The sequence below is a fragment of the Lissotriton helveticus genome, chromosome 11 (genome assembly GCF_964261635.1).
Source record: "Lissotriton helveticus chromosome 11, aLisHel1.1, whole genome shotgun sequence".
NCBI lineage: Eukaryota > Metazoa > Chordata > Amphibia > Caudata > Salamandridae > Lissotriton > Lissotriton helveticus.
The window spans coordinates 810,642,940-810,670,791 of record NC_136072.1 but is presented as its reverse complement, the minus strand read 5'-3'; the positions used below and the strand labels follow the sequence as shown (position 1 = coordinate 810,670,791).

Here is a 27,852-nt window from a genome sequence, read left to right as displayed (position 1 = left end):
GCAGCTTTCGGAACCATGTCCTTTAGCTGTTTCATGATACTGCCATACCATATACTCTTAAGTGCATTATGAACCTCGCGGTTAAATGCTATCTCTGGTTTGGCTTTATCAAAACATGCCGAGTAAGGTGTCATACGAATTGGAATACTACCCCCTCGCCAGTTCTGGCGACGGGGGTAGCATTCCACCCTTCTAGAGGGACATGACATGTACCTAACCTGAACCCCGGTTAAAGTTAAACAGAGCCTCAGCATCACAAAATGGATGCTGCCACCACAGACACAAGTCTGACTTGGGAGGTGCTAGCACCACCCCAGACAGGATTTTGTGTATTGGGTAGGACAGGGCTGAATAGAATCAGACATGCCTGGGGCACACAAGGTGTCCCTGTGCATAGGCCAGTTCAAACCGGTGCTGGGGCTTTCCAGCCCCAGTCCTGGCGCGAAACTGGACAAAGGAGAGGGGGTGTAACCACTCCCCTTCCTGGTCCCACCCAGAGGAGGGACCTAGTAGGTGATCCGGCCCCCCAGATTCGAATAAGAGTGGGAGCTGTGTCCTGAGACTTCAGATCATCCTGAATCAACTTGAAACTAAGAAGACGACTGGACTTCGACATTCTGCTGCACAGAAGACTGAAGAGCATCTCCCTTGTGGCCTAGGAGTGGCCACCCTGTGAACACAGGCACCATCCAGTAACTCGACATCTGCTTTGCCGCCGCCTTCCGTCGGAGCCCGATCCCAGAGCCTGACAAGACCCAGACTCCCAGACTTCTCACAGCACGATCCACAGTCCCTGCAAAGAAGGGACCCGTGGAGGCACCGAGAGACGTGGGACCGGACCTCTTGAAAGACCCCCGAGAAGCTGACTGCGCAGCACCCGAGGCACCCTCGATGCTGTGCTTTGGGGTTTGAGAAGCCCCAATCTCGAGCAGCCCTTGCACTGAAGATCAGCCCCCCAGCATCTCCACGATCTGCGTGGGGCCCTTTTGCACTGTGCCACTCGATGCGCCATCCCGGCCACTTGCCACGTGGCTAGGGGCCATCTTGGCGACGAAAACAACAAACTACACCACTGGTCTGATTGCTCCAGACTGGCCCCTGCTCCCCTAAAAAGGAGCACCCGCTCTGACCTTGCTGGTCCGAGTGAGAAGCTTGAATCACTTCCTGCGTGGCTTGCTTTAGCCAAGGCCTGTTTGCTCCAATCAAGTTGCCGACACCGCCATCAGCGAGAGCCTACATAGGACAGCTCGTGACCGACTCCTGGACGTCCTTGACCTCTTCGTGTCCATGTGGCTGCAGAGACAACCTTCACGACATCACCTGTTTGCACCCGACATCGCCTGGTTCCCACCTGGTTCCACGGTAGTCACTGGCTAGTGACTTTGAACATTGTCCCCTCTGCTTTCAGGTCTTCACCTCTCGGGATCCACCCTTGGATCTACCGGAACTCTTCACATCGAGCCGCCTGCAGCATCTTCAGCTCCAAGCACCATCGACCTGCGTGACGAAACCCGACACTACTTCGACCCTGTGCACCCGCTTCCTGTGGGTGAGGTAACTCAGCAACGCCGGTGTTCCCACACTGGTATACACCTCTAGTGTCTGTGTCTAAAGTTTCATCCTTCTAGGTCACTCTGAAGGTTCCTTAATAACTAACTTTGTAACTTTTACGCACCATTGACATTGCATTGGTAATACGTGCACTTTCTGCACTGCACCCGAGTCCCGCGGGCCTTTCCCGACTTCTTCACTGCTAGTCCCGAACAGCTCCAGCGATTCCCCAGGCCCTATGCCTCTTCACTTTCCCCATAGTGGTTCTTATACCACTATTTTAGTATATGGTTTAGGTGGCCCCTAGGGCTCATCCATAATTGTGCAACTTTTGTATATTTAAACTGTGTTTTGTTTTAACGCATCTGCTTCTGTGCTCATAAAGAGTATAGGGGATATTTGTAGAAATAAATCTATATATATTTTCAATATATATCTGTGTGGTGTCCTTTCATTTGGTATTCAAGGGATTGTGTATGGTAAAACAGCTTGCTTCACATGCCTTTACAGAGTTTAGCCTAAGACTGCTTAGTCCATGCTACCCCTAGGATAGCTTGTCTATAAGGTTGACTTTACAACCTGCACCAAGGGGGTTGTTTGGCATGGTACAAGGTGATCACTAGAACTAGTGACCATCATATACCAGGCCAACTTCTCACACACTCCACTTCTGTTCCCGTGGAAGTAAGCTCTGACTAATGAAGGCTACAGGTTGGTCCCAGCCCTCCTCAGTCATCTGTGAAAGGACAGCCCCTACTCCATGCTCTGAAGCGTCTGTCTGCACTAAGAACTCTCTGGAGGAAACAGTAGCCAGGAGCATGGGCACCGTGCACATGGCCGTCTTCAGGGTGTCGAATGCTTCCTGACAGGCGTCAGTCCAGATCACTTTCCGGGGCTGCTTCTTCGAAGTCAGCTCTGTCAAGGGGGCAACAATGGTACCGTACCCCTTGACAAACCTCCTGTAGTACCCGGTGAGTCCGAGGAAGGCCCTCACCTCCGTTTGGGTCTTTGGGGGGTTCCCAAGCCAGGATGGTCTGAATTTTGGGCTGAAGGGGCGCCACCTGGCCGCTCCCAACTTGGTGTCCCAAATACACCACAGAACCCTGTCCGATCTGACACTTGCTTGCCTTGATCATGAGGCCTGCCTTGCGCAGCGCCGTCAACACTTCCCAAAGGTGTCGCAAGTGTTCTTTCCACGTACCTCTGAACACTGCGATTTCGTCCAGGTAGGCGGCACTGAACGCCTCCAGTCCAACCAACACCTGGTTGACCAACCTCTGGAAGGTGGCAGGGGCGTTTTTCATCCCAAACGGCATGACCCGGAACTGGTAATGTCCATCTGGTGTTGAAAACGCTGACCTCTCTTTGGCCCCGTCAGTTAAGGCGATCTGCCAGTATCCAGACGTTAAGTCAAACGTACTGAGATACCGTGCAGCCCCCCAACCGATCGATGAGCTCATCAGCTCTGGGGATGGGGTGCACGTCAGTCTTCGTGACCAAATTGAGTCCTCGATAGTCCACACAGAACCGTAGTTCGGGTGTGGCTTCAGGCCTTCGGGACCAAGACCACTGGGCTGGCCCAAGGACTGCTGGAGGACTCAAGCACCCCAAGAGCAAACATCTTTGAGACTTCCTCCTTGATGCAGGCTCGTACCCTGTCAGTCACACGGTAAGCCTTGTGCTTTACCGGCAAACTGTCTCCCGTGTCCACATCATGGACGCACCAATCTGTGACACCCGGAACCAGGGAGAGCAAGTCAGAGAATTGCCCCAGCAGCTGACTGCAATCACTCTGCTGCTCGGGGGTCAGGGAGGGTGAGAGGTTAACTCCATCCACTGACCCGTCTTGCTCGGAAGCCACCAAGAGGTCCAGAAGAGGCTCGGTCTCCTCCTCCATTCTGTCATCGGTTGCCAACATCATGCCTACTTCGTACCTCTCCAAGTGGGGCTTAAGGCGGTTAACATGTAGGACCCTCAAAGGGTTCCTGGGAGTTTGCAAGTTCACCAGGTAGGTGAAAGGACTCTTGCGCTCCACAACCTCAAATGGACCCGTCCACTTATCCTGAAGTGCACAGGGCTCCACTGGGGCCAAGACCCACACCTTTTGTCCAGGTTGAAGCTCTACCAGAGTGGCATTCTGGTCGTACCACCGCTTCATCCCGTCCTGGCTGGCTTCCAGGTTTGCCTCAGCAAGTTGCCTGAATCGCCTGGTCTGGTTTTGGAAGGCCAGCATGTAACTGTATACATTCTGGGAAGGTTTCCTGGGAGATTGCTCCCAGCCTTCCCTAACCAGACTCAGAGGTCCTCGGACCGGGTGACCGTACAAAAGCTCAAAGGGACTAAACCCGAGCGACTTCTGCGGCACCTCTAGGTATGCAAAGAGTAGGCATGGTAAGAGGACGCCTCACTTACGCCTCATTGGCCCTTCTTGGCCCATGATCATGCCTTTCAGGGTTCGGTTGAATCTTTCAACCAACCCGTTTCCTTGGGGGTGGTAAGGGGTGGTGAACTTGTAGGTTACACCACACTCTTGTCAAAGGGATTTCATATATTTCAGTATGAAATTGGTGCCCCTGTCAGACACCACCTCTAGAGGGAATCCCACTCGGGAGAAAATTCCCATCACTGCCCGTCCCACCACGGGGCCGTCACTGTCCTCAGAGGGATGGCTTCAGGGTACCGGGTGGCATGGTCCACCAAGACCAGGATGAACCTGTTGCCCATGGCTGTCTTGGGGTCCAGAGGCCCCACAATATCAATTCCCACTCGCTGGAATGGGGTACTGATGATGGGGAATGGTTGGAGAGGAGCCTTGTTCTTCCCTCCACACTTACCCCTTGCCTGGCAAGTTTGGCAGGTCCTACAGTGAGCATCTGAGCTCTTGTGCATTTGGGGCCAATAGAAGTGGGTGACAAGCCTGTCATAGGTTTTGTCCATCCCCAAATGTCCTGCTAAAGGCTCATCGTGAGCCAAACCCAGTAGGAAGGCTCTAAACTTCTGGGGTACCACCAGCGCACGGGCTGACCCAGGTTCAGCAGCCTTAGGCTCTGAATACAGGAAATGTTCTTCCAGTAGACCAAGTGTTTTCCGGACTGAGCACCATTGACCTGGTCTGCACAGTAAAGAGCTCTGACACCCTACATTGTGTTGCGTAGCACTATAAAATAAATACAGTAATGCTATTGAAATTGTTTGTGTAAATACTGAGACAGACCAACACACCTGACATTCTTACAGTGCATGCATCTGTTATATAAAGGGACTGAACAAAGGCAAAATCTGCCTCTCTTAAGTACCTGAGAAGAGATAACAAGCTGTGTGCCTTTCTTTCCCCTCCGAGGCATTTACTTTTTAGTGTGAGGTTCCAGGCCACCTCCAGTCAGGATATTCAGACAAAAGGAGGACTGGTGGCCCTTTAACTTTGGCCCAGCTGAAGGTGAAAAAAAGCTCCCTCACTCCCTGCACGTTGCTGCTCATAATGAAACAGACAACATACGGGTGCTGCTGAACCTGTCCCGGTGTCTGAAAATTACCCCAGGATAAGTTCCGCATATTTCTGTAGGGCCCAACTTCTTGGCAGGGGGGATGGAGTCCACCCTGTGAAAATAGTATGTGGAAGTCATGTACCCCGACATGTGCCCTGGTGTTATATAGTTTGCACCACATATGGAATTGAGTCATGAGCTTTGCGCAATATAGCTTATATTATATTACCCCACTGATCGTCATTTTATGATCCATGATCCATGAAAGGGTGAAACGCTGAAAGGCACCAGCAAAGTGTCTGAAGTATTACGTGCAGGTTATTATGCAAATCACTGCAGCATGTGCTCAGCTATCTTACCGAATAGAAGTAACACTGTAGAATGCTTAAGTTGGCATGCGTAATGAGAAGCTAGAGTACTCACTGCCTGGTTTCCTTAGTTATGTTGCTTTTACTTATTTTACTCTTCTTTATATTTTGATGTTGTTGTTGACTATCATTCTGTTGCCTTCTTTTGTGTGGCTACATAAAGAAGGCAGACTAACATAAGGAATGATGTACGGTAGTCTATCCCATGGTACATCTAGCGTATCCCACTTACAAAAGGTGTGTAAAGGCCTCATGTGGGAGGCATTTTTGCGATCGCAAACCCTACCAATCACAAAATTGAATGGTTGTGTGGAGTAATGAATTACAAAAAGGTGATGCCAAGGTATTTACTACAAGAAAGTTAATTATGAGAACAAAAACTATCAATTATTTGTCTCTTAGCAACCTAAGTTTTATGATATATATCTCTCATCTGTTAAGACGTTCATCCGATGGTTATTACCAAATTACAAATACAAATAAATAAAGAAAAACACAACAAAACAGTAACAATACAGTTTGTGAATTGTTTTAAAGATCCTTGTGGAGTAATGGAGATGTGAACAGAGAATTTTAGGGATAATGTGGATCAATGATGTCACTGTAGGAATGGTTTGGCACGTTTGTCGGATTGACAGTTCTCTGGGTAGGTCTTTGCATGTACAAGAGTTAGTGTGCATTTGTTGTGAACAGAGTATTTTAGAATGATCTGGACAATTCACTTAACCGTAATGTTCTGGATCTGAGATTTGAGATTTCAGGAGGCTGGGGGTGCAGTGAAGGAGAGAGCACAGGCAGAAAGGATTGCAGGACTAAAGCACTGGAGTCGAAGGATACCACAGGAGATTGATGGTCCAGAGAGAGAGAGAGCATCAGGAGGAGAGGGAGCATACAAGCAATGAAAAGGTGTCGAACGATAGCACAGGAAACGTCCAGCACACAAACAATGTGCTGGAACCGAGGGAACACCGGCAGCACAAGGCATACACTGTCTAGGAACTAGGTGGAGATAAGGGAGAGCACAAAAACAGTAGGCCCTGGGAGGTCCAAAGATAGAGGCTGGGGCTCGAGAGGAGCCAGGGCAGAGAGAGGTGGGCAGCCATGTCAGACAGACTAACAGCTATGTGGTTATACTGAATAAGCAGTTCCCTACGTCATTATCATATGAAATCTCTTTATAGATGTAATTACATTTTCACAACTGCTTTATTACCCTTCTTGCTTTCTCTTTCTCAAATATTCTTGGAAAGGCACCATTTGCCCACTCTTTTTTCAAACTTTTCTCAGGAAAGACCCCCCCCCCCTCCCCCCTTCCCTCCTTATGAGGTTCAGGCTCGCGAGCTGCGCTCACCACTGGGCACTCATCACAATCTTTTACGCCCTACACTTTCAAATGTCCCCAGCGGCCACTGCTCCTGTGGAGTCCATGGCATGGCAAACTGTTTTTGTTTACGGGCTCCTGTCACCTCACCAGGGGCCAAGCTCGGGGGGGGGGGGGGGGGGTTATTTTGGGTAATGTTACCCAGGTGCCTCGAATATGCAAACGCAGGTATTTAAGTTTCACTCGGCACACAACAGATGCAGTGCAAGGTTCTCTCAACCTAATATAAACGTATTTTGACTTGTGCATGTTTTGGTTGATTGTTTACTTATGTAATATTGTGTGACCTCCTTTGATGTGTGTGTAAAATGTACCTTTTGTCCCAAATTTTTGTCCTGAATTCTGACCTTCTGTCCTGAATTTTTGTCCTGAATTTTGACCCTTTGTCCTGAATTTTTACACTCACTGTCCTGAATTTGCACCCATGCCAGTTGGTCAGCCAAGGTCTACTGGCGCCCGGGTGGGCGCCGTCCGCTGCCAATCACAATGCTGTCAAGCATTGGTATTGGCTTAGTGGAGCGGGCGGGAGGAAGGCTGCCTAGGTGCAGGCAGAAGGAGCAGGAGCCGAGGGCAGGCGGCGGCGTGTGACCCGGGGGAAGCAGTGGGAGGAAGCAAGGTAAGTTTTACATTTTATTTTAATTATTAGTATTACTGTCCCGCTTCCCCCCACCTGCGTGAACCCCCCCTTGCCCCTATCGTCTTGCCGGCTGCGAGTCAGTACCCCTGTTCAATCATGGCTTCTCAGTTAAATACATCTATTTCATGCATCATGTCAGTTTAAGGGTGTCAATTTAGAAACCCCCTCATTCCGCGGCCGGCAAGACGGACTAGGGGCGAGGCAGTTTGTTAGAGACAAACAAACACGAACTCACTTGTCGGGCCAAGTGCGCATTTCATAGGCTGCAAGTCTGATCGATTTGTGATTGCAGGCACCCTGGCAGGTGTGCTTGAAGCGTAAACAACAGACCCCAAGTCCTCGGCCAACTCCCGATTTCATCATCTAGCCCGGCCCCTCCTGAGCGGCCCGGGATTGCAGTCAGCACGGATGGACGCGGCCCCCGTGACAGAGTCCACCACGCGCACCTTCTAGCTCCAATAAGAAGAGCCCTGCGTGGCCCCTGTCATTATTGTGAAGACGCACTTTGTCTAAACGAGTGGAGGTGCAAACGTCAACTTTCCCTGACCAGCTTGCCCAAAAGGCCTTCTCTTCTCACCTCTGGCACGTGTCTACCAACGGGGGGGGGGGCTTTCTTCATTTAACTCTTGAGGCACCGTACCCCCATAATCTGTGCAGCATGCTGCAGCTCTATGGGCGCCGTTATAGGTGAGAGTGGTGTTACCTTCTGGAGATGTTGTTGATTAAACTGAGCCACGCGTAATGACTACATTGCAAGGTAGAGAGACTGACCTGGTCATATAAGAGTGAGCAAAATGCGGACACTGACCTCGGTTGTGTGTGTCATGACTTTTACATCCTCATAAATGCGGTGGTATAATTTAGTTGCAGGTTCGGGAAGTAATCTTAGTTATGCCTATTAGATAAACTATCAGAGCCAGCTCTTCTTAATTAAACAGGATCAAAAACTCTGAATACACAGGTGGATATCAATAAGCGGTACCGTACGTGTTGATGAACAGAAGGTTCCTGCGGAGATCGAGAACAGGTTAAGCATTAGTTGTCCGTAAGTAACAGCATATACGCGGCATTGTCAAAATGACTTCAAAATTCAACATACCACAGATTATATTTTCGAGCCCACACATTCCCCGTTATGTAGCACGCTCGCGCGTGGTACGACAATTGTTTTCCACCCTCACCGCTTTCAAATGTTACCAGCCGCCACTGTGGGACACACACTTAGAGGTCGCGCGGGGGACGGAGGTAAAGGTATCTGTTTGAGCAAAACTTCTTTGTGTAATGAGCGCCCTGCATGTAAATCGTAGGCAGTCAGTCTAGGGTTTATACAACGACAGGTGACACGTAGAGGGTGGATAAGAATGACTGAATGCCTGTCTGTGGCAGAGGAAAGGCTGCGCGTTGACGTCACAGTTTACCCACTCAGGAGTACTTCGAGAAGTAGAGGTCGGAGACTGGAAGGGGAGGGTCTGACGTCACGGCACGAGACTGGAGGTAACTCCCAGGAGTATAGTCTGACGACATGAGGGGAGATGAGTCGGGGGAGAGGCGGCAAGAAGAAACTGCAGGAGGTGAGGCGCAAGAGTAAAAGGTAACGGGATGTAACGGCACGGGAGGCTCGGGAGCCAGAGGTCACAGTGTGAAAGGTGAGTTTCAGGAGTCCGGTGCTATAATAAGAGACCGGAGGAGCAGGGGCTTAGCTAGTGTGGGGGAGAGAGGTTTGGGGCCTTACACACCACAAAAAATTTATTTTTTGCTAAATAGTTGAGTACAGGTGCTTTCAGTCGGGCATAATGAGACGTCTTTCGGATTTCACCAGGACTTTTAACATACACACAGAAACGCACATACACTTTCTCCCTCTCTCAGTTTGGAAAGTCTTCAAAAATATGGGTTCTTTTACAAAATATTGTGGTTTCTCACACTTAGTACCCCTATCAATGTACACTTCTCTCCCTTTTCACTGCCCTCTAAGCCTCCCTCATGCGCCCTGCTTGTATAGTTTAAAATTATATTGTTGGAAAACCTGAAGCTCACACACTGCCCATCCTTACTGACCAGGCACCAGAAGCAGGGCGTGAGAACGGGGGCTCAGGAGCAAGACTTTTAATGAGAGAGTTCTAGTACTTCTCAGAAGGAAAGATATACTCTGGGACAGCCAATTACCTGCACTCCTGTATATTTATTTCTAAAAATAGGGATAATCAACCGATAAGTGACACAGGGAGGAAGGGCAGGAGTAAAACTTGCAGTGTAAAACAAGCACTTGCAATGCAATTTGTCACGCATTTGTAAAAGTTAGAGCTATTGAAGTTCAACTTCTAAATGACAATGTTTTTGACTTTTTGTTTTTGTTTGCATCGGAGTGATCATGCAGAAAGTAAGCGCACGCTGGACCAAAAAAAAAGGAACATTCTGAAAAAAGTGGTTGTATAGGCTTCTGACTGTTCTACTGTGCCAGACACAAGGGAGTCTCAGACTCCCAGAAGTAGCATGATCAATAAAAAAAAATCAACGAAGCAGGGAAAGGGTGCAGCACCACAGGTGACTGGGTGTCCCTTTGGACCTGTCTCAAGGCGCTTGCTTTGGGAACCCGTCCTGGCTTTTCCCTGTAAGATAACCCCTACTGGGCATCCCCAAGGTGAAAGCCAGGCATCCCGCCGCGGGAGGCCGTAGTGGAGATTAAGCAAGCTATTGCACAGAGTTGCAGAGTGTGAACCCGTGATTCGAGTAGGCACCGAAGCGAGAATTATCGAGTCCGTGGACATTTGGGCTCAAGACCCTGCCGCGTCCGTGGACATTTGGGCTCAAGACCCTGCCGCGTCAGGAATTGAACCCTGGTCCCGGGTCTGACCTCTGCTTCAGGGTCTGCCTTCTCTAACCAGTGAGCCACACTTCTCCAAGATCAGAGTCTTATAAAAGGATGTATTGCAAGGATGCTAAAAAACTGCTGGTGCGCTCCCTTTCAAATAAAACCAAACAACTGGTACTCAGTACCTGACAGTACCTGCCTGTTTAAAGCACTGGGTAGATTCAAGAAGGCAACAAATTCTATGTACAGACTTTATCAATTCTTGTTATGTGCAGCAATTTAAATGAATAGGCACTCATAGGTAATGAATATCTGCATTTATTTGAATTTTAATGGGTAGTACCTGCACTTGTCTGCAGGGGTATACCACTTTTAATGGGGGAGTACTAGTCACTTCCCAGTAGCAAACAAGACCCTGGAATAGTGCACTTTTCTATTTCCATTTAAAGCACTGTTTATGTATCCTCAATAAGGTTGCCACCTAACCAGTATTTTAATGGCAAAATTCCCTAAAGCTGGTGTTTGTAGCATTAATTTGTAGAAACTTCAAAGCAGCAATGCTAAATAGAAATCACTTTTAAATGTGTTCTAGAGCAGCTTTAATGATCCTTGACTAATAGTAATTAAAGCAATCAAAGATAGAAAAAGTCATATTACAAATTAATACATATGATTCTGTTTAAAGGCCTACTTAGCATCACGTCAAGGCCTTTGCAGACTCGTTAAACAATACCAAATGGCCCTATTTTTCGCTTGGAAAGGTGGCAACCCCAATCTTCACTTAATAATACAATCTAGGTTACAACGCTGTTAGACACTTTAAAACGTTAATTCATTTCGACGTTTAAAAAGTTCATTCATTTCGACGTGGCAGCGTAGCCTTGGAACTGCTATGGGGTGCAGTAGGCATACAGCGACTCCTGCACCATTTCAGAGCAATTATATGACACGTGTTAAGGTAACCTCATTAGAATTTTGCCATGTTGCAGCACAACTTAAAGGCCAGGGTGTGTTGTAGCAGCAGGAACGAGAGGCTTGAATGCTCTATGTGACATAAGCACAAAACAAGCATTTCCAATGCAATAGGTCTTGCATTTGCGAGAATTTAAGCAATTGACATTGTAAATGACAATGCCTTTTATTTATCTGTTTTGATAATTAACACATTAAAAGGCAATGTCATTGGGGGCGTGGCCAAGACGGCGAACATGGCGGACGCAGCCTAACCGAGCTCCGTCCCGCCAGCCACATATCCTGCCTGCATCCTACGTCGCCCCGACCGCACTGCGCCCAAAAACCTGGTGGCAAGCGGCGGATCCGACGGCGACGCCTCGGCAGTGACTCCGGTGTCCCGGCGGTCTGCGGCTGGGGAGATACAGCCGCCGAGAATTCTGACGGCGAAGGGGCCTGCCTCTACAGCACGGCCGGGACCTTGATTTTGGGCTGATCCGCCCGGAAGTGTATGGCAGCCGGGGCGCGCCGGCCGGAAGGTGCCGCCTCAGTGGAAGTCCAGTGGCGGAGAGGCGACCGGGACTGATCGAGCCCCGCTGACGCCTGGACACTTGCTGCGGTGGCGGCTACACCGGCTGGGGAGGACGAAATCGACGCCCGTTCTCCAGCGGAGGTGGGGTAAGGAGAGGTGACTGGGTGTAAGGCCTAGTGGGGGAGGGGACGCCCTGAGGCTGTGCCTGGCCCCACTCGGCGGCGGGATCGAGCCGCGGGGCTCTGAGACACTGGCACACTAGGGGGGTAGCGGCCCCGCCGACCCCCTACTCGTCCCCCCCCCCCCCCCTCCCCCCTCCATATTCGGACTGCGACCCTGCCGGGCTCTTCCTGGGGCTGGAATACTGCTACACTCCTGCTCGGTGGCCGCCTCGGGCCACGGTGGGGGGAAGGTGCCTTGGACAGACCCCCGCAGTCTACTGGCACGATCCTGGGCATACAAGAGGCCCCCCAAATTGTTTTGCTACTACAGCTGGGAGGTGGGGCACGGATGTGGAGCTGATAGCTGCGGGCCCGCAGCGTAGTGAACGGTCTCGATACCGCGTGACACCATCCCCTGCCACCGCACGTATAGCACCTTGCGGGAGCTTCACGGGGGTGCGCTCCATCTCCACAGGCTCACGGCGGTCAGGGAGACGTCCATAATCAGAGGCCGTGCACGACGTGCGGAGCACATTGGACTGCTGGTCCCTCGTGGTCGGAACCATCACTCTATCCGCGCCATGACGAGAGGGAGCAACAGCAGCAATGCTTCGAAGCAGGGCCCAATGGACAAGTTTGCAGGACCCAGTGGGACGGCCGGAGCATCTGGGGGTCCCCAGGGCGCGGGACCCGACAACGCGGCGCTGATGGCGGCGATCACGCAGTCGAGGGACATGTTGGATGCGAAGATCGGGGCGGTCGGTGCCGACGTGACCTTGCTCCGACAGGACCTACGCAATGCGGTGGCCCGCATCACCGAAACGGAATCCAGGATCACGGAGGTCGAGGATGATGTGGCCGTCCTCAAGAAGAAAGTTGCCGCCATGGAGGGGATTCAGAAGGGACTTGCGCTGCGGGTGGAAGATGCGGAAGGGAGGGCCAGAAGGAACAACCTGCGCTTCGTTGGCTTCCCGGAGGACTGTGAGAAAGGAAATATGGTGGCCTTCCTGACCCAATGGCTTGAGGGATGGCTCCCCCCAGACACCCTATCGCGCTGCTTTGTGGTAGAGCGGGCGCACCGAGCACTCCTTCCAAAACCACCTCCTGGAGCTCGCCCCCGCTCGGTGATTGCCAAGTTGCTCAACTATCACGACAGGGATGTTATCCTGCGACAGGCCCGCGCCCTGGACCCTCTCATGTTTGAGAACCACAAAATCCTTGTGTTCCCGGACTACACAAAGCTGGTCCAACAGCAGAGGCAGTCGTTCACCGCGGCAAAAGCACGTTTGCGGGAGCTCAAAATTCCCTACGCTCTGCTCTTCCCGGCCCGCCTCCGAGTGGTCTTCCAGTCCCGCACCCAGTTCTTCAACTCTCCGGAGGAAGTATTTGAATGGACGGACGAGACTGTGCGTGTCAAGGTGCATACCCCTCCCAGGCGGAACTCGGACTCGTCGACCACCGGGAGACCTCCGAAACCACCCAGAAGGTCACGCAGCAGAAGCAACTGGAGGGCGCGCTCCCAGAAACGCCCTCCTCCCCGCGACGAGTCGGCCGAGGCTCCGGAGGAGACGGACTCTTCCCCATCGAAATCCTGACGCCCTTCTCTTCACACTGACTCCGGCGATGGATCTACAGGACTATTGAAGTGCTTGGCAGTATAGTATAGGCCAGGCGCTGCTCTCGGACATGCCACTCATTGATGGACTACACAATTTCGTACTCATGGGTGGACAGTGGGTCGGGTGACGCCTCTCCAAGGGCGGGCCTACTCCCGGAGTTCGTTCCCAGGTGTTGAGTGGGAAGTAGTTGGGCACTTTGTGGGTAGTTGGGTGGGATCCATTGGTGCGGTGGGTCTTGGGCCTCCCGTTGGAGGGCTGAGATTGCCTGCATCGCGACAGGTACTTCAATGTTGCTGAGGTATGGGGTGGGGGGTTGGAGGGGAGGTTGTTGGGGTGGTTGGGTTCTGGGGGAAGTTTGCAGGGGGAGGGACGGGAGTTTGGGGGTTCCGGGGATGGTGGGGAGGGAAGTTGGGAAGGGCCTTAGCACGGTGTACATGGGAACCTGGAGACGACTGAGCATGTGTGTGTGGCCTCAGTGGCCTGACGATTTCGGAATCTGGATGATTGATGGCGGCTGATGTACTGGGGGCGAGCCCCCCGCTGGCCTCCATGCGAATTTTGAGCTGGAATGTGCGAGGGATGCTCGACAAAATTAAACGGAGTGCAGTCCTACGTCTGGGGAAGACTGAAAGAGCGGATGTGTTGCTCCTTCAGGAGACTCACCTCTTGGGCACCAAGGTTCTGAGCCTACGCAGATACGGGTATGATCAGGTGTTCCATGCTGGGTTTACACGAGGGTCCAGAGGAGTTGCAATTCTCATACACCGTAGGGTCTCCTACACACATGAAACACAATGGCTGGACGTGCATGGTCGGTATGTCTTTGTTAAGGGGAGTCTGGGGAGTGAGCCGGTGGTTTTCGGGAGTGTGTATGCTCCACCCCCACTCCAAGATGCCCTGATTGAACGACTGTTCGAGGTATGGACGACTCTTCCGCATGTGTTGACAGTAGTGGGTGGTGATTGGAATGATGTGATGAATGGGAGACTGGACCGCTGTAGGCCTGGGGGTGGTCAATTGTCAGATGCCTCTACGAGGCTGAGTAGGATGGCGCAGGGGATGGGATGGATTGACGCTTGGCGCCACCAGCATGCATGTGATCGTGAATATACATTTGTCTCTGCGGTCCACAAATCCTTTTCGCGCTTGGACTACCTATTCGTCCCGCAACCCTGGTTGGGCAGAATTGACTCCACCTCCATACTTCAGAGGGGCCTGTCGGATCACTCCCCGGTCGCCCTGACGTTGAGCCTCGGTGTGCGGCGACAACCGTTTCGCTGGCGCCTCTCTGTGTGGCACTTGCAGCGCCGCGACTATCAATCGCACATGAGGGAGGCTATCTCGCACTACTGGTCAGAGAATGAGGACCCGAGTATAGATGCCATGACCCTGTGGGAGGCCCTCAAGCCAGTCCTTCGGGGCGTGGACATTGCGTGGTGCGCTGCGAATCGTAGGGCCCGCAGGCGGGAGGTGGAGGAGGCGGCCGACCGGGTGCGGAACCAGGAGACCAGATGTCTCACGGGGGAGGATGGAGTGGCCGTGGACCGGCTCCTGCACCTCCAGCAGTCATACACCTCGCTATTGTTAGACGAAGCCCGACAGGCCTGGCTCGCTACGCAGAGCAGAATCTATCAATGGGGGGACAAGTCTAGCACAATGCTATATAGGCTATGTCAAAGCACTTATCAAGCCCAGCCCTTGCCGGGTCTCCGAGATGCCGCGGGTGGCCCTGTCTCGGCCCCTGAGGTCCTGGCCCAGATGTTTGCTCAATACTACGAGACCCAGTATGCCCCCCGAGAATCTCTCCCAGCGGAGGAGATTGACAAATTTCTCGCAGACCTTCCTCCCCGGGCGCTCTCGGATGAGGCGAGGGCCCGCCTAGACCTCCCACTGTCGGCGGAGGAGCTTGGGGAAGCACTGGGTGGCCTGAACACGGGCAAGGCCCCTGGGCCCAATGGGTTCCCCTGCGAATTTATGAAGTTGTTTCATCTCCAATTGGGGATGCGCTATAGGAAGGCACTGGAGGCGGCTCGGGAGCTTGGCAGATTGCCAGCGGACTGGCGACACGCTGAGATCGTAGTTTTCTGCAAACCGGGAAGGCCCCAAGACAGCCCGGACTCTTATCGGCCGATCTCTTTGCTGAACTTTGAAGCGAAAATATTGGCTAAGGCGTTGGTGAACCGTCTTCTCCCTTACATCACGGACCTGATCCATGCCGACCAGGCAGGCTTCATGCCTCACAGGGCTACAAGACACAACATACGTCGCGCTCACCTGGTGGTGGAGGCGGCACGAGCAGCGGGCATCCCCGCGGCCCTCCTGCTGGCGGACATGGACCGGGCCTTCGATTCCCTGAGTTGGTCATACCTCCGAGCCCTCCTCCTCCGGCTCAATCTGGGCCCACGTTTCCTGTCGTACATTCATCTGCTCTATACGGACCTGACGGCGACGGTCAGAATAGCGGGAGCCACCTCTGACACATTCCTCATCGGTCGTGGCACCCGACAGGGATGCCCTCTCTCACCTTACCTGTTCGCCCTGGCTATGGAACCGCTTGCGGCCTGGGTGAGGATGGATGCCCAATTGCGTGGTGTGGAGTGGGTTGGGGGCCCATCTGACAGGATTGCGCTATATGCGGACGACGTCCTGTTCTTCCTTACAGACCTCAATAAATCGGGGCCGAGGGTCCTTGAAATAATGCGCATTTTCGGTGAAGTGTCGGGCCTCCGGCTCAATCCGCAGAAGTCGAAGCTGTGGGTCCTGGGCGACAGGGGGACTTTGGGTCCCTGGGCCTCGGCCCTTCAGGAGGCGGCGGGAGGCCTTAAATATCTTGGTGTCTTTCTAACCGATGTGCAGGGAGTGTCATGGTCCCGTAATGTAGTGCCTGTTTGGGACAGGATCCGCTCAGACATGCAGATGTGGTCCAGGATGCCTCTAAATGTCTATGGCCGTTCGGCCATTTTTAAGATGGTGGCCCTACCCCGAATCTTGTACCAATTGCAGAACTACCCGTACCCAATTCCGCAGCAATGGTTTCGTCAGGTGAACTCGGCTCTGGGTCGGTTCCTATGGGCCGGTGGAGCGATAAGAGTGGCGCTCCGCACCTGCTTCCTGTCGACCTACTGTGGGGGACTGGCCGCATCTGATGTCCAGTCCTACTATCAGGCATCGCACCTACTTGTTCTTAACGAATGGTGGTACGGGGATCGCACTGACCCGACCTATGCCCTAGAGAGGTATATGATGGACCCACACACGCTCCATACTATTTTATACTCGGCGACTATCCGGAAGAGACTTCCGAGGGCCACGCAAGTAATCTTCAAAGTGTGGCGCGATGCGCTCCGCCGCATGGGATGGTGGAACACGCTCACGGGCGAAACCCCTCTATGGCACAATGGGAGACTGCCCAGCCTGGCTGCGCTCCGGGGCTTTGAGGGCTGGGATGCCATAGGCATTTCGGCGCTGGGTCACATCCTGAAGGGCACAGTCCTCAAATCGTTCCAGATGTTGCAAGATGAATTCGATATGCACCGGTCCCAGTTCTTCAGGTACCTGCAGCTCCGCCACGCCCTGACCCCCGCACTAGCGGACTTATCGTCCTTGCCGGAGTTTAGTCCCCTGGAAGCAAAAGTCTTTATGGGGGAATTGGAATCAAAAAAAATCTCAACCATCTATCAAACGTTAGTTACGCATTGTTCCCCCTCTCTTGATAAATTGCGGGCGGTCTGGGAGGGCGATCTGGGAGACTTGGAGGAGGAGGACTGGAGAGAAGCCCTGGAGGCCCCTAGGGGAGCTGCGATAGCGGTGCGCCTGCGCTTTATTCAATTTAAATACCTGCACAGGGCATACTACACGAGGGAACGATTGTGGAAGGCGGGGCTGATAGCCTCCCCGGATTGTTTGAGGTGTGGCAGTGAGGTAGGCTCCTTCTTACATACAGTATGGGGATGTGCACGGCTGCAGAGGTTTTGGACCGGTGTATGGGAATGCTTGGAGGAAGTGTTGGCATGGGAGCTCCCTCGCACGCCGCAACTTGGCCTGCTCCACGTTATGGAAAAAGTGGGGGGTAATCTGTATAAACGACACTTGCTCCTTCTGGGTCTTACAATAGCCAAACGAGATATAGCCCAAGCCTGGAAAGCCCCCAAGGCTCCGCTGGTGGGGGTGTGGAAGCGGGGCATGGACTTTAGCATGGGTTTGGAACGCCCGATCTTTGAGGCCAGAGGCTGCCCCAAGAAACATTATAGGATTTGGAAGAAATGGGCTGATTATAGGGGCCTATTGCTGGACCCCCCAGCGCCACAAGCCTCTGATACAGATCACGTCTATACTACCCTCATGTGAACTGTCCACTTGTCGCTACCATGCTGCTTTGGCTCCTGTTTCTGGACAATATGAACACCGTGCAGGGAGGGGGGTGGGACCCGGGTGGGGATGCGGGGAGGGGGGTGTTGGATAATGTTGACTGAATTTCTTGAACGCTGTTGCTCTTCTATGCTCACTGTCTTTCTGCAATCTTGGGAGCAGTGTTTCTTTTGTATTCTGTCAACTGCCATAACACTAATAAAATTTGTTCTGAAAAAAAAAAAGGCAATGTCATTTAAAATGCCAATAGCTCAAACTCTTGTAGATGCAAGACCTATTTCATTTAAAAAAAGCTGCCGCCATTGTCCTGGGCTGCTTGAAAAGTAAATGTGTGCATGTCGCACTGAATGCTGCAGGAAAGCGTGTTGTGCCTGCAGTAGGAGAAACTCATTAAAGAAAATAGTGCTTACAAACTAAATAAGACGTATCGTAGAACAACAGAAGTAAAAGGGCCAGTCTACATGGGAGGTTACAAATGAAGACAAGGCGGTACTAAGGAGAGACTAACAATCCTGTTAACGAATGAGAAACTAGCATTTATGAAGGATAATGACACAAGCCAATGAAAAATATGGACGGGGAGTGGGCGGAGCTTCAAGTCCATAATCTAATACAGCATGCCTGGCCGAGCAGCACATGCGCTGCCCAGGCTCGGCCTGAAAAGAACGAGGGTCCAGTGTGAGGGAAAAAGCCCCTTCAGCTGGTTCAAGAATGTGCCATTACAATTGATAACAAATTGAACAATAGCATGTTCAGCTCATCTTTCCAGGTCAAAATACTTACTATTTGTTAACCGAGTAACAGTAACACCTCTGATTTATATCCTATCACGGCAAACTCCACTGAATTGAACGCTAAATACAGAAAGCTGTTATTACAAATTAATATAGAACCAACCATCCCTCGTCTGCAAACCACAAAGGTTAATGATGGGCCCCGTAGAATGCATAGAGGGGCCCGTGTCTCACAGATATTCATTAGCCTTGGGCTGCATGTTGCCCACTGAAGCGGTAGCCTCACCCCAATCCCTGAGCAGCATGGGGTGCAGGAACCTCACCATACTCCCCTGTGACATGGGGGGCAGGGCCCTGCCTTACGCCCCTGGCACTATGGTGATATGTTTACCAAATCCAGAGATTGGAATTTCAACATTAGGATTTTAGTATGCATCTTTTTGTTTGCAGTTTTAAATAGATCAAACTCGACCAGAAGGTATTGGAATGCTTTACATGAGCACCAGTTAAATTACACTTGGACACGTTAATTTTTTGTTTGCCTTTAGGCACAAGGAGATTAGGAGATTCATCTAGAATCAAAGGATGTTGAGCCGAGGCCAAGATTCGAATTCGAGGGTGTATCTCTTTAAATTTATGACACATAACTTGGCATATTCCATGTTGCACTGTTGTCATAAAAGGATCGGTAGAGCAGTGGCGTCTCCTCTGCTATGGCAGGAAAGCGTCGCCCCATTGCTTTTTTTTTTATTGATATCACAAGAGGCAGAGTAAAGTAAATACTTTTACAATTCATAACATAATTATACAAAATATGACAAAAATATACATAAGCATAATAAACACAAACAGAAATATAAACGCAGATGTAGAAAGAATAAGCAATGGCAGATCTACTTCTGAATGAGCCTCAATTTAGTATCTGAGGCCAGGTACGATCTTGTAAAATGAATCTCCCCCGAATAGAATGTCCCATACTCCCTCTTTTTTCCTCAGAGGGTTAGGGCCCCTTAGTCTTGCTAGTGCTATCTCCATAGTGTGTATTTCATTTACCAGAGCCCACCACTCCATAACGTGCGGTGGATCTGGAGATATCCATGCCCTAGCTATAATTAGTCTTGCGCAGGCATATAAGATAGAGTTCAAATCTTTGTTTGGACTATTTGATTTCTGCAGATCTAATAAAATCAGATGAGCTGAAAGGGGTGGTGATATAATATGTTTTTATCTAGTACTCCTACGACGCCCTTACAGAACTCTGATAACGCCGGACATGAGAAAAGCATATGGACAATATCAGCAGCTTCTAATTTACATTTGGGGCAACTTGTACGTTCATTTGAACGATTATCTAGTACCCAACTTTAAATTTTTTAAGGAGTGTAATATAATTGGCAAATGGTTCTGTAAGACTGCAATCTCATACTAGAAGACTGTACTACCCGGTTGAGTTGGGTAAAGGAAGCAGATATCTGCTTGGGAGTTATACTTAATCCTAGCCGGTCGGACCATTTGGATGCTAACTTAACACAATCATCTCCTTTTGCCTGGTTCAAAAGACAATAGCTTTTGCTGATAAGTGATTTAGTCCTATCTGAATATAAGCATTGTAGAATATCCGAGTGTCGGACTTCTTTAATTTTCATTCTCCGAACTAGAAAGTCTTGAATTTGCATGTATTTAAAATACATCCTATCATTCAAATTATATATTAATTTAAGTGATAAAAACCCTAATAAACCATCAGGTCCATAAAGGTCTCCCAAAGTTTTAATGCCATCGCTAGACCAGGCTGTCCCATCCCCACCTGAGAATATTTCAGGAAGTCCCGAGTTCCCCATAACCTTAGTTCAGCATTAAAAAAGGACGTCTTATCAAGAATCATAATTTGCTTCCAAATTTGTATGATATTCTTAGCAGTCTTAAACTTGACTCGTTTGTAATAGTTTGGGTCATTTGTTCGGGCCAAAAATTGTTTACTATTATGCCCTAACATGAAATGATGGAAAAATAAGGAGTTTTCATTTCTCAGTAGGCTACGTATTCGATGAGAAAAAGAAGCAAATAAATATAATCTAAAGTCGGGGAACGTTAATCCCCCTTTTTCAATTGGGAGCTTTAAAAGATTTATTGCTCTCCGAGCTTTTTTGTAGCCCCATACATAGTTGCCACAGACTCCATCGAGTTTTAAAAAAAAAAGGTTATTGGGGCGTAACGGAATCGATCTAAATAAATAGAAATCTTTATTAAGTTTATACGCCCAACCAGACTTAACGGTATCTTATGCCATTTTTTTAAAGATTTAGGGCCAGATGTAGGTGGCCATTTACCGGCCGGTAATGGCCGATTTCAGCCGTTACCGACCGGTAAATGGGTTTTTGGGATGTAGGGGGCCAATTTTACCAATTCGGTAAATTTACCGAATCGGTAAATTTACCGAATCGGTAAAATACCGATTCGGTATTTTTACCGATTCGGTAACTTCTAGATGTAGGTCGGACTCTTCTGAGTTCCAAAGGCCTTTCAGATTCGGTATTTTACCACCCAATCCAATTGGGTGGTAAAATACCGAATCCTGGTGTGCTTGCACATGTGTGCATGCACACCTATGCCATGTGACAGACAGACATGCCCTTAGGGCATGTCTGTGTGCCACATGGCACACATGCCTGTATTTGGGGTGCTAGAGGGTGTCAAAGTGACACCCCCTGCACCCTTGCTGGAATCGGTATTTACAGATTCTGTAATTACCGATTCGGTAATGCCCGTTGATTCCTATGGGCTTCAATGCCCATAGGAATCAATGGGCATTACCGAATCTGTATTTACAGATTCGGTAAATACCGATTCGGTATTTACCGAATCTGTAATACCTACATCCCCCCCCTCTATTTTACCACTTCTTAAATACCGAATCGGTAAAATTCAGTATTTAAGAAGTGGTAAAATAAAATTACCTACATCTAGGCCTTAGCCACTTCCTTCAAAAGTGGATCATAGTTAAGGGCTATTATTTCTTCAATCTTTGCAGATATTTTAACACCCAGATACACTGCGTTGGAGCACAAACCTGGTACCAGCCCTGATGGATTATAGTTAGTAATAACCTGAGTTTTATTTATATTTAATTTGTATCCAGATACATTTCCGAATTGTTTTGCCTGTTCTATTACTGCAGGTATAGCCTTAAGTACATCAGTAGTAAAGATCCCGACATCGTCAGCGTATGCTGTAATTTTTAAGCTATTCCCCATATGCTGGAATGGACTAATATCATCCTGTGCTAATAATGCATTAAGGAATGGTTCCAGTGATAATGCGAACAGCAGGGGTGAAAGAGGGCACCCCTGCCGGGTTCCTCTTCCAATTGGAAAACTGAGAGAGCTCCTTCCTGCATAGCTAATCCTTGCCATTGGTTGATGATATAGCGACCGAATCCATCCAAGGTATCTTCCCCCAATGCCGAAGGCCTCCAGGACAGCACACAAAAAATCCCACCCCACTCGATCAAAGGCTTTTTCAGCATCTAACATGACCATTCCGAGTGAGGTGGGATTAATCGATGCTACATCAAAAGCCGTGATAGCCATGTTAGTATTGGCAGTAGTATCACGTCCTGTGACAAATCCATGTTGTTGAGTGTTGACCAATTCGGGCATGAGAGGTGCGAGTCAATTTGTCAGTATTTTAGCAAAAGCCTTGGCGTTTGCGTTTATCAAAGATATCGGTCTATACGACCCGCACTCATCTGCAGGCTTTTGTTTTTTTTAAAAGAATACTATTTTAGCTGTTCTCCAAGAAGAGGGAGCCCTCCCAGTTCGCCAATTGAATCTATGACCATTTTAAATAAGGGGAGTAATTCCTGTAAGTATGTTTTATATAGCTCCATAGGGAGCAGGTCTTCTCTAGCTGCCTTGCCCGAGGGGAGAGATAAAAATGCAGTCTTAATCTCATCAGATGTAATCTCTGAGTTTAGCAGTCCAACAGCTTCCTTGTCTTGTTGTACCTTCATATAAGAGCTGAGATATAGTAGTATATCATCCTTGGTAGTAAGGGTTTCTGGAGTGTACAATTTACAATAATAATGAACAAACTGTTCTAGTATCTGATCTGGTTTGTTATAAGTGACCATGTCGCTGCCTTTAATTGTTTTAATATTAGTCCTGGCTTTCTTATCGGCTACTTTATAGGCAAGGACCTTTCCAATTCTGTGTCTGCTCTCTTACTGTGTCAAATGATACTTATGAAGCTTAAAACTGCTTTTCTCCCTCAAAGTCTTCTTAGTATCTGATTGTAGTTTCACCAAGTCCATTCTTAACTTGTCAGTATTAAACTTCCCATCCATCAAGACAGTTGCCAAACTCCGCTCCAGAGCTAAAATATTAGAAGTCATAAGTTTCATTTCATTCCTAGCCTCTGCATTTTTTTAAAATACATATTGTTGGGCAAAGCCCCTTATACTTGCTTTGCAAGTATCCCAGACAGTTATTATTGTGGCTGAATTTAGATTGATGTCTATAAATTCCCTTATATGTTCTCTAAGCTGTGAGATAAATGTTTGGTCAGATTTCAGTGATCTAGGAAATGTAAATTGTCGCACCTCTTGTTTTGTATTATAAATATTAAATTCCAGGAGTATAGGTTTGTGATCAGATGTTATCCTAGGGCACAATTCTATATTACATCCTTCCATAATTCTATCCGTGGCCCATACTAGATCAATTCGGGAACAGAGTCTGTGAGGTGCTGAGTAATAAGTGAACCCAGGTACATTAGGGTGCATAGATCGCCATACATCCTTCAGGTTATGTAAGCGGCTTATTTCCAATATCGCAGCCCTAACCTTACGCATGCGTTGTGACGTACCTTGCCTTGTAGTGTAGGAGAGTAGGGTCTGCTATCCTATGGTCACCCCAAATTTTTGCTTTTTGCTTCACTGGTTTATGACTTAATGTGGCTGTGGGCCTGCTAATCAGACCCACAGCCTGCTGTTCTCTCTCTAAATTGTTACCCATGTACTTTAGGTGCATAACGACATTGGAACTGGTTCACCTTATTGGCCCCTGTAACAGTGTACCCAGGTACCCAGGGCATAGGTGCTTCCAAGGCCTACCAGGGGCTGCAGCATGTATTATGCCACCCCTGGCCTGGCCTCCATATTTTGACACAACTGGCTGATCACTCAGCTGGGGTAAGTCGGTGTAACCACCCCTTACTTAGGTGTAGTATGCCTATACCTAACCTAAAATGGACACATATGTTCCTATCAGTCACTCCTATGGAAGGCCTCATCAATCCTGGAGGCAGAGTGCTTGGAAATATGTGAGATGGTGCTCTGGCATGAGCTGAGCCTGTCTGCAGCTTTCGGAACCATGTCCTTTAGCTGTTTCATGATACTGCCATACCATATACTCTTAAGTGCATTATGAACCTCGCGGTTAAATGCTATCTTGGGTTTGGCTTTATCAAAACATGTCGAGTAAGGTGTCATACGAATTGGAATACTACCCCCTCGCCAGTTCTGGCGACGGGGGTAGCATTCCACCCTTCTAGAGGGACACGACATGTACCTAGCCTGAACCCCGGTTAAAGTTAAACAGAGCCTCAGCATCACAAAATGGATGCTGCCACCACAGACACAAGTCTGACCTCCTGCTGCTGGGAGTCCTTCCAGCGAGGGCAGCTTGGACAAAGGGTTTCCTGCCTGGGGAGGTGCTAGCACCACCCCAGACAGGATTTTGTGTATTGGGTAGGACAGGGCTGAATAGAATCAGACATGCCTGGGGCACACAAGGTGTCCCTGTGCATAGGCCAGTTCAAACCGGTGCTGGGGCTTTCCAGCCCCAGTCCTGGCGCGAAACTGGACAAAGGAAAGGGGGTGTAACCACCCCCCTTCCTGGTTCCACCCAGAGGAGGGACCTAGTAGATGATCCGGCCCCCCAGATTCGAAAAAGAGTGGGAGCTGTGTCCTGAGACTTCAGATCATCCTGAATCAACTTGAAAAACAGAAGAAGACTGGACTTCGACATTCTGCTGCACAGAAGACGGAAGAGAATCTCCCTTGTGGCCAAGGAGTGACCACCCTGTGAACACAGGCACCAACCAGCAACTCGACGTCTGCTTTGCCGCCGCCTCCCGCCGGAGACCGAGCCCAGAGCCCGACAAGACCCAGACTCCCAGACATCTCACAGCCTGATCCACAGTCCCTGCAAAGAAGGGACCCGTGGAGGCATCGAGAGACGTGGGACCGGACCTCTTGGAAGACCCCTGAGAAGCTGACTGCGCAGCACCCGAGGCACCCTCGACGCTGTGCTTTGGGGTTTGAGAAGCCCCAACCGCAGCACTTGCACCGAAGATCAGCCCCCCAGCATCTCCACGATCTGCGTGGGGCCCTTTTGCACTGTGCCACTCGACGCGCCATCCCGTCCACTTGCCACGTGGCTAGCGGCCATCTTGGCCACGAAACCTTCAACTTACACTGCTGGTCTGGTTGCTCCAGACTTGCCCTCTCTCCTGTCAAAGGGAGCACCTGCTCTGACCTTGTTGGTAAGAGTAACAAGCCTTTTTCGATTCCTGCGTGGCTTGCATTAGTCAAGGCCTGTTTGCTCCAATCAAACTTTGAACATTGTCCCCTCTGCTTTCAGGTCTTCACCTCTTCAGATCCACCCTTGGATCCACTGGAACTCTTCACATCGAGCCGCCTGCAGCATCTTCAGCTCCAAGCACCATCGACCTGCGTGACGAAACCCGACACTACTTCGACCCTGTGCACCCGCTTACTGTGGGTGAGGTAACTCAGCAACGCCGGTGTTCCCACACTGGTACACACCTCTAGTGTCTGTGTCTAAAGTTTCATCCTTCTAGGTCACTCGGAAGGTTCCTTAATAACTAACTTTGTAACTTTTACGCACCATTGACATTGCATTGGTAAAGCGTGCACTTTCCGCACTGCACCCGAGTCCCGCGGGCCTTTCCCGACTTCTTCACTGCTAGTCCCGAACAGCTCCAGCGATTCCCCAGGCCCTAGGCCTCTTCACTTTCCCCATAGTGGTTCTTATACCACTATTTTAGTATATGGTTTAGGTGGCCCCTAGGGCTCATCCATAATTGGGCAACTTTTGTGTATTTAAACTGTGTTTTGTTTTAACGCATTTGCTTCTGTGCTCATAAAGAGTATCAGGGTTATTTGTAGAAATAAATCTATATATATTTTCAATATATATCTGTGTGGTGTCCTTTCATTTGGTATTCAAGGGATTGTGTATGGTAAAACAGCTTGCTTCACATGCCTTTACAGAGTTTAGCCTAAGACTGCTTAGTCCATGCTACCCCTAGGATAGCTTGTCTATAAGGTTGACTTTACAACCTGCACCATAAGGGTTGTTTGGCATGGTACAAGGTGATCACTAGAACTAGTGAGCATCATATACCAGGCCAACTTCTCACATTGGTGAGCAGCGGATTGGGATTTGAGCTCGCTGTTGTTTTACCATTACAATCTTTGAAAATATCATTTGAAAGATCATACAGGTACCTGATAGGTACACTAAAACAAGACTAGATATACTTAAGTTCTACTGAACTTAGTTGTTGTAGAGGATAGGGAGTAGCTCACCCTGACTACAACTACTAGATAGGTTTTGTAGGAAAACACAAGTGTAGGTAGATTGCAACACATCCACCACACTAGAGCAATGTCTGAAGCTGAGGGATCCACTGGACCCATCTCTGTTGAGAGTGACCCTCCAAGGGCACCATCCAAATTTGCTATCTTTCCATTTAAGGAACTGAGGCAACTGTGTTCCATGAGAGGAATCAAAACAGGTCCTACTCCTACAGCAGGACACCTCATAGAGCTGTTAGACCAGTCTGAAGCTCTAAAGAACTCCAAACCAGGCCCCTCAGGGACTGGTGAGGAAGGTTCTCCTTCTGAAGAAGAAAACACTGATGCCCCTGCCCCTGTTATCCACATAGATGAGGAAGCCCAGATCACTGGAGATACTCAGCCAGAGGATGAGGAAGAAGAGGAGGAGGAGGAAGAAAGTGGGTCTGATGATGAGAGAAATAGCCAGGTGTTAGTCAGCAGGCTTAACCAGGCTAACCTAAGCTTATTTGGGACTGAAGGTGGGTCCAACCCATTCAGACCCCCAAATGGACTTAACAAGGAGCATAGGAGGAGGAGGAATCACTCAGGTGAGTCCAATAATTCCCATGTTTCTAGAGGTTCTCATGGCAACTCCAGAAGGGAGTTGACTAGCCCTCAGAGAAGGGAACATGAGGCCAAAATGAGAGAGGCTGAACTTAGGATCCAGAGGCAAGAGTTAGAGGTTGCCCTGGCCAAAGAGAAACTTGCTAGAGCAAGGCAGCCTAGAGAGAGTGGATTAGAATCCACTGGTGGCAGCACTATCCCTAAGGATAAAGACAGGTCCTATGACAATAGAAACCTGAGTAAGATTGTGCCCCCCTACAAAGTTGGGGATGATATCCACAAATGGATAACTGCACTTGAGAGAGCTTGCAAAGTACAGCAGGTCCCTCAGGAGCAGTGGGCAGCAATCTTGTGGCTCTCCTTTGAAGGTAGAGGCCGAGACAGACTCCTCACAGTTAGTGATGGGGATTCTAGAAACTACCTGGTCCTGAAGAGTGCTCTGATTGATGGGTTAGGCTTAACCACTGAACAGTACATGTTAATGTTCAGAGACACCCAGAAGACACAGACTCAGGACTGGTCTGAATTTGTTGAATGTGCCACTAAGGCTCTGGAGGGCTGGTTGCTGGGAAGTAAGGTTACAGACTATGAAGGATTGTACAATTTGCTTATGAGAGAACAGATTTTAAATAACTGTCAGAACCAGCAGTTGCATCGACATTTGGTTGACTCAGATCTAATCTCTCCCCAAGAATTGGGAAAGAGGGCAGACAAATGGGTTAGAACCAGAGTTAAGCAAAAGAACCAGAACCAGGGTGGTGACCAAAAGAAAACAGACCAGAAGGGTGGGGAGCAGAAAGCTAAAGACCAGGAGTCTTCAACAGGGCCCCAAACTAATACTGAGGGTGGGTCCCAAACTTCCAAGAAGAAGAAGAAAGAAGGTCAAAGAAAACCCTGGTGTAGCTTTTGCAAAACCACCACTCACTGGACAAGCGATTGTAAAAAGGGTGGAGCCCCCAACACTGCAGCCCCTAAGGCACCTGCACCCACTAGTACAGTTGGCAGTGTTGGTCCACAGACTAAGGGGGTAGTGGGTATCACCTT

The 27,852-nt window shown here is 49.6% G+C and overlaps 1 protein-coding gene across 2 annotated transcripts in view; it reads left to right on the top strand.

Annotated features, from left to right (window-relative positions):
- The first annotated feature begins 7,312 nt into the window (after nt 1-7,312).
- LOC144792029 (beta-1,3-galactosyltransferase 2-like) overlaps nt 7,313-27,852 on the top strand; it is a 113,657-nt gene continuing 93,117 nt past the window's right edge. The window contains exon 1 of one of the 2 annotated variants that reach the window (XM_078666888.1): nt 7,313-7,401. The gene's annotated coding sequence lies outside the window, so the exon portion shown is untranslated. Of the gene's footprint in view, nt 7,402-7,820; nt 8,110-27,852 lie in introns of those variants that run through there. The other variant, XM_078666887.1, reaches the window with a different exon arrangement.